General features: G+C 35.8%; 1 protein-coding gene across 11 annotated transcripts in view; it reads right to left on the bottom strand.

Annotated features, from left to right (window-relative positions):
- LOC105212429 (uncharacterized) overlaps positions 1-13,107 on the bottom strand; it is a 442,313-nt gene that overhangs the window by 172,850 nt on the left and 256,356 nt on the right. For 8 of the 11 annotated variants that reach the window (XM_054229606.1, XM_054229600.1, XM_054229595.1 and 5 more), the window contains one exon: positions 6,948-7,099. The exons of the other annotated variants lie outside the window; for them this stretch is intronic. The gene's annotated coding sequence lies outside the window, so the exon portion shown is untranslated. The remainder of the gene's footprint in view (positions 1-6,947; positions 7,100-13,107) is intronic. 11 annotated transcript variants of the gene reach the window in all.

Raw genomic sequence — 13,107 nt, 5'->3', positions numbered from 1 at the left:
GAACATAGCAAATGTAGCATTTTCTATGTACGCTTCTAATTTACCACACGGTAACGGCGTTTTCTTCCTCGTGAACAATTTACACAACCAACCGTTACTATCAGTGCGGACGACCATTGTGCAACATCACATTTCGCACATTCACAACCGGTCCCATAACAGTTTCAAAGCATCCCTTTTGGTTGCGTTCATTAAAGAGCGATATAATCCAGAAAGTACTGCCTTCAGCAAGCCTAGACAGACATTTATTCTTTGACTTACGGCTGGAGCACTTATTGGCATACATTACTTTGCCATCACAGACAGATGCGGCCAGTCGAAGCGTGCCACAACAAGATGAGACGAGACAGCCAGTCACTCATTCACTCTCCTGCTGGTTTTTTGTTTGTTTTAAGTGCATGCTTACTTGTATTTGTGCTGGTGGAGTAACAGATACCTATTAGGTATGCGTTGCCAATTTGCTTTTGTTTTGGCAAGACATGCTGGCGAGCCAGCTGCTTCCTGGATGCCTCAATTGCCTAGATTGGATTGCACTGGGTTATTGGCTCCATGACTGTTTGGTTGGATGACTGGATGAATGGTTTGATTCGCTTTGGCGTTTTGTTAGACAGACAGCTGGCTGCTTGAGTGCCTCTCAACTAGTGAACATTTTATGCCATGGAAAGCGACAATGGCAGAGACGATTGATACCAATATCAATTTTCATACAGATTAATGGAAGCGATCATCAGAGGCTGGTTACATGTATATGTGGTTAGATGCGGAAATGAAAGCGTAGCATATGCCGCGGTTGCATGGCAAAGTAATAGTAAAGCAGAAACGACTTTCTTCAGCGATCAAATCATTCGCTTTTGAAATGCCAAAAACATAGACGCATATTGTTTGGTTGTGTGTAGAACTTCGAGATCAGTTATGGCAGATAAGCCAGTAGGAATATTCTCATATCCCCATAAGATCGGAAATGAGGCTGTTATGTCCATTAATCCGTAATTTACTAAGGAAATGCGAGCGAGAATGTCGCTCGTTTTTATAATATTAATTTAGTTTTCATCTCAACATTATTTTCATCATGTAATACATATACATACTTATACTACGAGTATATCTAAACTGAACATGGTCGCCACAGCCGCACTTGAAACTGTCGGCCTCGCTGGCATCACTGGTATTTGGAATTTAAAACTAATAAATAAGAATGTATGTGCACACACAATTAAAAATTCGCAAAGTCAGACACATCAACACATTCATATACACATGTACATATGTGGGTAATAAGCAATGAAGGCAACACATTGTAATCGTTGTCAGTCATGCGAAAACTTAAATGCAGTAGCAATAAGAACAGTTGAAAGTGTTCATTACGATGCATAGTTACGATAATATGCTGAAAATGACTGTAACTACTCATATACTCCGATATAAGTATACCATTCTTCAATGAATAATAAAGTTGATAAAAACACACAATGTGATGGCTTATGAGGCATGCTTACAACTACATATTGCACGAATGGCGACGGATATTACATGCATTCAAATGCAATGTGTTGAATGTAATGCGCGGCTAGCGGCAACAACTGGAAGGCCAACGTCATCAGCGCCGCCTCCGCCTTTGTCATCGCTCGCTGTTTCGTTGTGTGTTTGTACCCACCACTGGTCGAGTGATCACTGCATATGTGTATTTGTTGCTACAAAATGCTACTGACACGCTCTGTTTGCGATGAACAACGAAAACAAACGATTAGATTGTGGCGGACGCAAATGTGCGCGGTCGACCTGCGTCGATAGGTCAGCGGGCGCTAGGGTATTCAGCAACCATTGACTTTGATGTATGTTTGCGATGGCAGATGACTTCTACAGGATTTTCGAAAAACGCAATTACCCCTCTAGTCGGATTGAGTTTTTGCATCAATTCCATTTCTGTTAAATCTTACATTCCAGTCATAAGTTAGACGCCGGTACATTTATTCAGCATAAGAAAGCTACGGCTTGGCTACAGGCAAAATACTTCAAGTTTATGCATGAGCTTGAGAGGTGGTCACAGATCACTTCATGGTGCTTGGTGGCACAAGCACTTCATTTTAATGTCTTACAGTATTAGCCTTTTCCATTACAATAACTTACTTAGTTTCCTTTTCCTGACAATAAGAGCGAAATTCGTATAACATATGCTTGCACTGACATAAAATATATAATTACTCGTCTTGCATTTACTCGTGTGCCTGGAATAGGTAAGTACGGTCTTTATAACCGCACGAACGCCTCTTAATTACGCAAAAGGCACTTGGACACTTTTGACAATGGCAGTTGTTAACGACTATTGTTCAAAAGCAAAGGAATACGTAGCGCAGACCTCCAGAAAGAACAGCAATTTATAATAATATGGAACCCAAGTCTCGTGTAGCTAAGGCATATCTACTTAGTAGATTGTGAAAAATTGGCAGACTGACTGGCGATAGCAAAGAGTGATAAAAATATGACAGTGATTAATAGGAAGCAGAAGTGCTTCTTTTACTTTTTATACATTTTTCTTGATTGATAATTGCACAGGTGGAATATTCTCATATTATTCAGTACACTCATACACAGCTCGAGAAATTACTTCTATGCATCATTTTCAACTTACTATTACATGTATTTATTAAGTGTACATTGTATTAATCATCAACATGAAGAACTACCAGAAGAATCTGCCACATTTTAAATGCGGGTATTGATTTATATTATATCGAAAAATTCGTCACATAATTTCTACAGACAATTGGCCGTTTAGAAACCTGCAAACTGAAAGTTTTTCATATTATTTTATTTAATTTTGTTTTTTGGCAATGCACAAGCGTTTGCGTCAAAACCGGCACAACACCCAAAATTTGGCAAGTGATCAACGATGACACACCATATATCGAGCATAGAACCACAAATAGAAAGAGAAGTAAATTTAAGAACAAAAATATTTGAATTTGGAAACAAAATATCGCTAATATGAACGCAAAATGATATAGAAATATCTGTGCTTTCAGAGCAATAAACGGTGTCCATCAACGCTATTATAGCAGCATTTGCTCTCTAAGCTATAAAATTGGCCAGACAATCAAAGTATTATGTATACATAAATGAATCTGCGTGAACTATGGAACTCACGAGCGATTAAAGAATGCTTTTTATTAACACAACTGAAGAAACAAATGAGACATAATACAGAAAAGCCGAGGCATAAGTAATAAAGCACTGATTAAAGCTAAGTATAGTGGGGCCACCGCTGATAAAGTATCTGCCTTATGTGAGAATAGTGTGACAAAAACATGTTTACTCAAACTAAAGACCGCGCTAAATGTGAGTTCGCAGCATTACCGACTGGCAAACAGCTGATAAGACGACCGACGAAACCGAACGTCGGAGGGTCATGTGGACGAACTAATCGGGAAACATATATCAGCTACATATAGTACTAATAAAGCAAGACAAAACATAGCGCAGATACCAGCAAATTATGTGCGACACCGACAAAAGCAATAAACTCATGTAAATAATAGAGATAAACTCCGGGGAAAATGTAGCAGCAGCAACATGACTATCAACACGGATCTTGAACAGAAGAACCTGTTTCTAGCTAGACACATGAACATATCTATATACCGAACTATGACTACACTACACAAATACAAATTCGAAAAAAGCCTAAGCTACAGTACACTAGAGTACGAGTAAAACACAGGCAGAACCGGGTATGCTCTAAAAATATCAAACATCAATACCTCCAGCAATCACTTTAACTCGAGCCATACACTCTCAGACGCAGTAGGCGCTTCAAGCCAGCAACCTGTTCGGCCTCCTCTTCTGCGGCCAACTAATTAACTCATAAACATACCCAAACACTTACTGAAAAGAGGTAAATATAATACAAGAATTGGTGGTAGCCAAATAACAACAACTTAGGTGACACTCTTGCACACACTTTTATAGCGATAGTACATTAGAGTTTTCTAATAATTTTCCATTTATTTCACTTTTACGTAATTTAACTCGAAGCCTCAAGCTATATCAATACATGTTTTTTTTAATATTTCTGGTTAAGCATTTTCCAATCAGTTGCTTATCAGTTTGTGGCGGGAAAGAATATAAGAAAAACACCACACACACATTCCTAATCACCGCGATTAGAGTGCTGCAACATGTGGCAGTCAAAATTAATGCAAGTCTGTGGTTAACACCGTGTGAGTATTCAATGCAATCAACGGCAAAGTGCCGGCTCAATTCGGCGTTGTCATAGCTATCGACTCATCTGTATTATGTGGACATATTTTGTGGCAGAATATGGGACACTCGAGTGGTGTAGGTTTTGATTGCGACGAAAAGAACTTCAACAAAACTATCAGAACGAAGAAACGCGACTAATACGAGCCTAATCACTCTCCACTCACTCCACTCACTTTTACAATCACTCTCCTGATTGACCAAGAAAGTACGAAGATGGCTGTAAATTTGGTGGCAGTATCAGCCGGCTGTGGTGAGAATTATTATTCTGCTGAGTTAAAAGACAAACAGTGAAAGATGACATTAAACCATTTACTCATTTCAAATTATAAAAATTAGAGCATATTATTTAGAGGGATTATTCATTCTTATTACTCGAAACTCAGAAGGTCGCACAATAATCAACAAGACTCTATTTTTTAAACTAGTGTCAAGTTCGTTTCTCAGTCGTATGGAATAACCGCATTAATCTCGCTCCGAAATACGCCAGTTCAGATGCCACTCCAAATATTTTAAACGCACGCATGAGATCACTCTAAAGTCACAGACGCAATTATGGCGTGTAAACAATTTTACTACGTTCTAAATGATCGCGCTACAACCGTTCAACATTTTAAGTTTTTTTCCCCCATAGACATGTTCAAATTATTCATTTTTTTCTTCCAACTTTTTGACTTTTTGCATTCATTGCCCTGAAATTAACAATTCTAAACCGCGGATGTGCGCACCACATGTGCCTCAGCAGATATCTGGGCTTGGCGAGGCCGCGTGGGGTACACTCTAACACACACATAGCTGAATGCCAGCTATTATAAGGCTATAAATATGCGTTAACATAGAGCGCAGAGTAACTGGTAGTTAGCCGCGAAATATGACACAGATAAATTACTTAAGTTCTCCTATTTTGCACAATATTATTCGTAGAGAAATTAATTGCTAAATTGTTTTAAAAGCGGCTAATTAAAAAATATTTGAAATGAGATAAGAAGATTGAAAGCAATTATATTATTGTTTTTGTATTAACCTGACGGGCAGCCTGTGGAATATGATAAAATAATGAAATAGAAACATATGGACTATTAGGCAGGGAATACATTAGCTTTATGACTTAATGGCTTTCTACTATTAGTGCAATTTTTGAAATTGCTGTTTTTCTTAAAAAGAAGAGTTCAGAAATAAAAACTTCTATCTTCTATTATTAGGCTATATATTCACTTAAAATAAATTGATTTTATTTTTATTATTTTGTTGTGATTTTAAAAATTTCAAAGAAAATATTCCAGAGTCTTCAAAATTCCATCGGACAAAACTAAATCACCCCCTTTGATTGGTGTTAGTAAATAAGTTTCTGTACTAATATTTTGTATGATTTCAACTATTTTGTAGTGAGATAAACGACTGCAGAAAGTTTGGTTTACACAGCTTTTTTGGTTTGCGAGATATATACACAGAAACCTATTTGTGGGCGTGGAAGTGGTCCGATTTCGCCCATTTTTAATACCAGCTGTCTCATGTCAAGGAATCTGTGTGATCTCAATTTTACATCTACTCGTCACCCTAATCACTTTGGTATACATTACCCTATATCTGACTCGTTTAGTTTTAGGTGTTACAAACAACAGTTATGTGAACAAAACTATAAACTTTCTAGCAACTTAATTTTGTTGCGAGAGTATAAAAATGATTAAAGTAATCAGAATATTATAAAATGTATGACGGATGTAAGTACTAAAAATACTATAAGTTATGCCGGTATCCGAGCAGTCTCAAGTCTCTAATAGAGACGAATCTGTGGTGTAATCTCTGTAGAGACTTTTCGTATTATGGCGAGTTTGTCTCAGCTCTGTTTGAGCAATATTAGTCTCTCAATTGTTATGTGCTTAAAACCAGGTCACAGAAAAACAGGAGCACAATAATGGATGATGCAATTGGCCCAATATATATTATAATGAAAAAACGAGAGGAAGAAGAGATAGAATGTATTAATATTTGTTATTTTGCAATAATGGATAACAAAGTGATTATGTTTTAGCAACACTCCTAACCGCAATCTGGCTATTTTGCGCAACAAGGAAGATCCCTTTTTATATGAAGAAAATACGTTTACGAAATTCTTTCGATTTCCAAAATACAAATATGTATGTATATATACAGTGGAACTTCTCTAACTCGAATCACCATAATGAACAAAAAAACTTCGAGTTATAGAATTTTCATTAAAACATACAATTTTTCAAAAAGGCGTAAAATGTAGTTTCATACCCAGCCTTATTTATTTACTTCGCATAAAGTTTTATGTACATACGTTAAAACATGTATTCGGTAGTTTTGTTTGTTGCAGTTTGCAATTTACCGGCTCTTCTGTATCTGTATCCCATGCCTTTGTTACTTGATTTATGCAATCAATAAGTGTAATACCATATTTTTTGTTAATCTCCATACGATATAGAGGGACTCTTAAAATTCTGCCTCGGTAGTAAAATTTGATTTTTTTATTTTGCCCTTGTCGGAAAAGTTTGATTTATGGAAGGAAATTTGATTTCTAAACGCTATTGCCAGTTCAAAAGTTCGAATTATGGAGATCTTCGAGTTATAGAAGTTCGAGTTATGGAAGTTCCACTGTATATCCAAAATACGAAATATATAATAAAGATAAAATAATGAAATTTGTATTTTTTACAATTACTTACCTTCTATTGCCATCATGCTCTGAATAACAAAATGATACATCCTAATTCACAATTGTGACAAATAGAGACATGAGACAAACGTGACAAGCAGAATACCGGCATTAGTTTTACTTTCGTACTTTGATTAAAATGAAATCAAATTTTCGACTCACCTAAAAAAGAAACAAAAAATGTCATGGTCAGTTTCAAAAGCAGTAAGAATTATGTAAATGTTAAAAAATAAGCAAAAGGCGTAAATGTATGTACATCTAAATGTATGTTAATTGACAAAGCGGCTTATTTATTATTAATTGTTTAACGAAATGTTGTTCATGTGCAATTCAATTTTATTTAGATACTTTTGTTACTCATATTCTGTATATATCTGTGTGTGCATATCTAACGGGTGATTTTTTTGAGGTTAGGATTTTCATGCATTAGTATTTGACAGATCACGTGGGATTTCAGACATGGTGTCAAAGAGAAAGATGCTCAGTATGCTTTGACATTTCATCATGAATAGACTTACTAACGAGCAACGCTTGCAAATCATTGAATTTTATTACCAAAATCAGTGTTCGGTTCGAAATGTTTTTTATCGACAAATTTTGTTCAGCGATGAGGCTCATTTCTGGTTGAATGGCTACGTAAATAAGCAAAATTGCCGCATTTGGGGTGAAGAGCAACCAGAAGCCGTTCAAGAACTGCCCATGCATCCCGAAAAATGCACTGTTTGGTGTGGTTTGTACGCTGGTGGAATCATTGGACCGTATTTTTTCAAAGATGCTGTTGGACGCAACGTTACGGTGAATGGCGATCGCTATCGTTCGATGCTAACAAACTTTTTGTTGCCAAAAATGGAAGAACTGAACTTGGTTGACATGTGGTTTCAACAAGATGGCGCTACATGCCACACAGCTCGCGATTCTATGGCCATTTTGAGGGAAAACTTCGGAGAACAATTCATCTCAAGAAATGGACCCGTAAGTTGGCCACCAAGATCATGCGATTTAACGCCTTTAGACTATTTTTTGTGGGGCTACGTCAAGTCTAAAGTCTACAGAAATAAGCCAGCAACTATTCCAGCTTTGGAAGACAACATTTCCGAAGAAATTCGGGCTATTCCGGCCGAAATGCTCGAAAAAGTTGCCCAAAATTGGACTTTCCGAATGGACCACCTAAGACGCAGCCGCGGTCAACATTTAAATGAAATTATCTTCAAAAAGTAAATGTCATGAACCAATCTAACGTTTCAAATAAAGAACCGATGAGATTTTGCAAATTTTATGCGTTTTTTTTTTTTAAAAGTTATCAAGCTCTTAAAAAATCACCCTTTACAAATTGTTTTGTCTAATTACTCCAATATGTATGCACGAATGTGTAGTGCAGCCAAATGAGTTCAGAGGAATTCTCTAAATTGGAAACTTGTTTTACAAGTTACGGCAATATTTTTCATACTTTGAATGCTCAGCTACTTTAATACTACACCAGCTAAAGCACACAATTTATAAGTAAATATAATAATAGTATACATCGACAAATATTAATGCATACGTGAATAAACACATTTTTCTATATTTGAGTGTGAATTGTCTTGCTTGTTCAATGTGCTGTCTAAATGGCTGCGTTGTTCTGGCGTTTGAACTAAAAATGAAAATTAATAAGTATTAAGTATTCTAAGTAAAACTTACAAAGATCTTATTTCGTTAAAAGTTTGTGTTAAGGTTTAACTACTTCCTTATCACTATTTTTCTCATTTCTTATTTATCAATAATTACATGTTTATAATATAATGTTTTTGTGCTTGTTTTGCACATATTAAACTCCTCTGCTTCGTTCAATATTTGCCAAGCAATTATGACTCAATGCTAGTCGATAATTATTTCGCCAATATGTACAATGTATGTATTTTTAGCTCGTGAACGCAAGTACATGGTGGAACAGAAAATGCCAATAACAAGCAGCTATCTCGAGTGCTAAGTATTATGAATTAATTTGCTATGTACATATAAGTAGGAAATAATTAAGAACTGATATGTATATGCATTACTATATTCATACTTGTACAACGTAATCACGGAAAGTAAACGATGCTTAATTTAGTTTTTTTTTTATTGTATTATATTTTATTATAGGGTGTTGATCTCACCCTTACTTCTGATCCCTGTTTATATTGAAATGTAATCCATTTCCAATTAGTGTCTCTTAGATAAAGTTATTCACAACGCTAATCTTTTTCTGAATTTTATCTCTAACTCTTATCTGTCAGTGCTCTTTAACAACATGTATTTGCTCCAGATCATGCCTGTAGACTCAGTAAGTGCGAAACTAGAAACACAAATTAACCATGTAACTAACTAACATTATCAGCAGCCGTTTGCTGCACACACACATACATTTTTTGTATTTAAACACTTGTCATACATACCAGATGTACGCGCAGGTTGACGCGTTAAACTTTTCACTTAATAAATGCAATGGGATGAGTACACTTTACCGCACGCACTTGATGAATTGGTGTTTAACAACTCAGAGACAACCCAGTGGCATTACGCATACGCCATCGTGTTTTCACTCACATACATACATATGTACTAATAGTGGTACAGCGTGTTAAGAAAAGGCATGAAGCATCGTTGTAATACAAGAAAGAGCTTATCAGCACTGCAGTTTGCAATAAAAAAATAAAAAATACATAATAACGAGTATATATATATGTAAGTATATACATTGTACATATCTACTCATGCATGTTTACATATGTATACATGCTAAGTTAAAATTTGTCTTCATATGTATATTTAAGCAGAGCAGTGCTACATATTAATTGTTTTTTTTTTTTGTTTTTACAAAATTCAACTGTATTACTTTACATTTCCGCAGCTTGCAGCGCAAAGAATGCGTATGTGGAAGTTTGTATGATCGCAGAATGACTAAGCGTATGAAAAGCTGTCGAAACGTAATTTACATGCGTGTTAAATCACATACACACACACATACACTACAAACAGGTAAGATAAAGAAATTTTTTTTTTATTTTCTTGGAGGACAGAAAATGTTTCAGTTCGTGCGGGTGGTTTATGTGTCGTATATTTGATGCGCTGCTTTGCTTTCTTCGGTGTTATGGCAGTTCGTCATTCATGAACAACCGTAGTTGTTATTATGTTGTTGCGTGCTTTTGTAATCTTTTGCGTAAACTCACTGATTGACGGAGCGCGCACATTTCTTTTACTTTATATTACCTCCGAATGCTTTTTCACATTTGTTGCAAAAACAAACAACGACAGCAGACAGACAGCATGACAGTCGATACCATCGGCTCAATTCTCCATTCATATTTTCACCCTTAATGGTTCACCGGCTGGTTGCTGAACCAGAACTAATGGCCGTAACATCAAAGGCCTGGCACAGAACCCGGAACCGATTTACTTGGTAGTGCTGAAAGCAAAAACGCTACTGTCTATTCGAATATCATCATCAACAAATAGGTGTACACAAATATAAACAATTTATGCGAACTTTTTGTCGGTAATGCGAATTACCATACGTGAACATCGGGCCATTATCAACGGAAATCGAAAATATATGAACATATAATCTGAAGCCTAAAATTAATAGAATGGCATTTACAATAAAATATATTAGTATTACTACAAATAAATTAGTCAAAAATCTTAAAAAAAATCATTGTAAGTGCTAAGTTTAATTGCAATAAGTATGTTCTTACATGCATAGCAACAATATATGTACAGTGGCTCATACCTTATGTCGTGTGTCCATTACTTAAACAGAAAATGTTCAATATTTTCGTATATATTTTATTAAAAAAAAACATAAATATACATTTAAAGATCCATTATTTTCAGTCACAAACACAAAGAAAAACTTTCAAAATTTGATATTTTAACTTTTGAAGTGGTCGGGCGCTAAAATTAATTTCAATTTGGTAGAGGGTTCTCGAGAGTCTATAGAAAAACGGGAATTAGTGATTACTCATTACAAAACTGGAAAGTGGCAGACAATTGGGAGAATTCTTCGAATCTGATTTTCATGGTCGGAGAGCTCGAAACCTACCGTTTGTAAGTGAGCGCAATAGAAAAATCATAGTGAAGTTGCAGATATATTATTAGAGACAAAATATACTGTAAGGACGTTACTTTTGCAAATGAAATCAAATTTACTATTTTTAGTTCAGATGGGAAGTCTTTCGTCTGGCGGAAACCCAAGACGGAGGTGGATTCGAAGAATCTGCGATGTAGAGTGAAACATGGTGGTATGACTACCCTATGTGGTAGTGATGCGCGATATTGCTATTTTTAAATCACTGTGACTTCAGTTTTTATTTATCACTGTGATTTTATATTGCTTTTGCAATCGCAACAAAAAAAAAAACGAATTTATGAGAATTTGTGATAAAATTAAGGTAGCCGCGACAAGCGAAAATACGCGACCACGTAAATAAAATGTAGCAAGCACAATTAGCTAAGTTAGAAAACTGTGTGGCACCAGACTCTACCTCCAGTATCGCCAATTTGACTAACGTTTCTTGTCAACTCGCGCGAGTCATTTGGCGTTCAAGGTAATGCGATGCGATTAATTCAATACCATATCTTCTTATTATTGTCGTTTGCTTTTTATCTGCGTATTTGTTCATTTTTATTTTGCACATACACATTCACTAACTTTGACAATGACTCAGAGCTCCGTCGATGTACGTCAAATATAGGGCATGAACTTCGTTAATTTTGCTGCACTGCTGTAGATAAATATTCAATGAAAGCGAACACGAATCGCTTTTTACACACGTTCGTATGGAGAACATTGGTGCGTGTGCTTGCCTAAGGTAATACGAGCGTACATATTATATGCCCGTTAGCGGTTATGGCTATGTGAGTGATTTGATAAAATTAAGTTTTACGATATGTTTGCATTGCACTTATGGAGGCTTAATTAGATAAAAAATTGTTAGCTAAATTTAGTATTGAGTATTGAGGAGCGTAGTAGACAGTTTTAGAACGAAACTACACTGCCGAATTTAACTCTTTCATGCATGTCGTTAAGTGAATTATATTTAAATGTTAAGCTTAAAATTACAGTTGTATTATAAATTTTGATAGAATTTTTGGTAAATAATTAAATTTTTAGCGAAAAATTGGCAATACGGGAACCCTGTATATGCAATTTGTCAAAACAATATACACCGCTGCTGAGTCCAAAAACAGATATATGTCCTTACTTTCCAGATAAAAGGGGTGTGCGGCATAAATCGGTTGAGAAGTGTTCGGGCAGAAATGCACGAGCAAAACCAACCACTGACCGACTCAAAAAACCGGTTTTTCTACGAAAACTGACTACCCACTCGTCGAAGTTTTTGCAAAAAACCGGTTTTCGCTACACCATCCGATTACCCACAGTGCCACGGGTGGGCCAAAAATAATTTGGTGCCAAAATGTAACTAATAACCGGTTACTGTAGTACTACACAGTACCAGGCGTTTGCCGTAAAAATTCGGTAGTAAGTGGGGTAGGGGTTTTTAGCGAAAAATTGGCAATACCCGAGTTAACTCGTCTGCATACGTAAAGAAAATGTGTATATTCTATCCGAGTAGATCATTTAACTCGTGGTGAAAAGGTGTTTATGAAAGTGGGTTGAACTTACCCGTTTATAATATAACCGAGTAGAAATGAAGCATAAACGTAGTATATGTATAAATAATATTTTTTATAATGACTTTTACAAATCTAACAAAATGCTGAACATTTTCAATTCGTCGCATATCCAATATATATCATATTGAAAGATGAGGCTATATTCTAATGCTCAGCTTCGTTGATTCTTTTTTATGTCACGGTTAGAATCCGGAAAGGCGAAACTGAATGCATGAAAACCGAAATCGAGTTATGTAACAGACCAAGAATGATAGAATACAAGATTACGACATTCGTTTACCTTTAGCTTAAGATCAAAAATTAACATTTTTGTAAATTAACAGCAACAAGACTTCAAATATAGTTAAGGTTTTCATAACTTTACTTGAATGAAGTATACGAAGAGATCTGACTAATCAGAAAATACAAAAACTATCCACATGCAATAATCCAAATAGTGGTTTGTTATCTTGCAACACAGCACCATTAGAATCGCAAATGCATTGCGCATGCGCGACTGCCATAACGGGACA

The sequence above is a fragment of the Zeugodacus cucurbitae genome, chromosome 2, assembly GCF_028554725.1.
Source record: "Zeugodacus cucurbitae isolate PBARC_wt_2022May chromosome 2, idZeuCucr1.2, whole genome shotgun sequence".
Classification (NCBI taxonomy): Eukaryota; Metazoa; Arthropoda; class Insecta; order Diptera; family Tephritidae; genus Zeugodacus; species Zeugodacus cucurbitae.
Note: the sequence above shows the minus strand (reverse complement) of the source record. Positions and strands in the feature narration are given on the sequence as shown.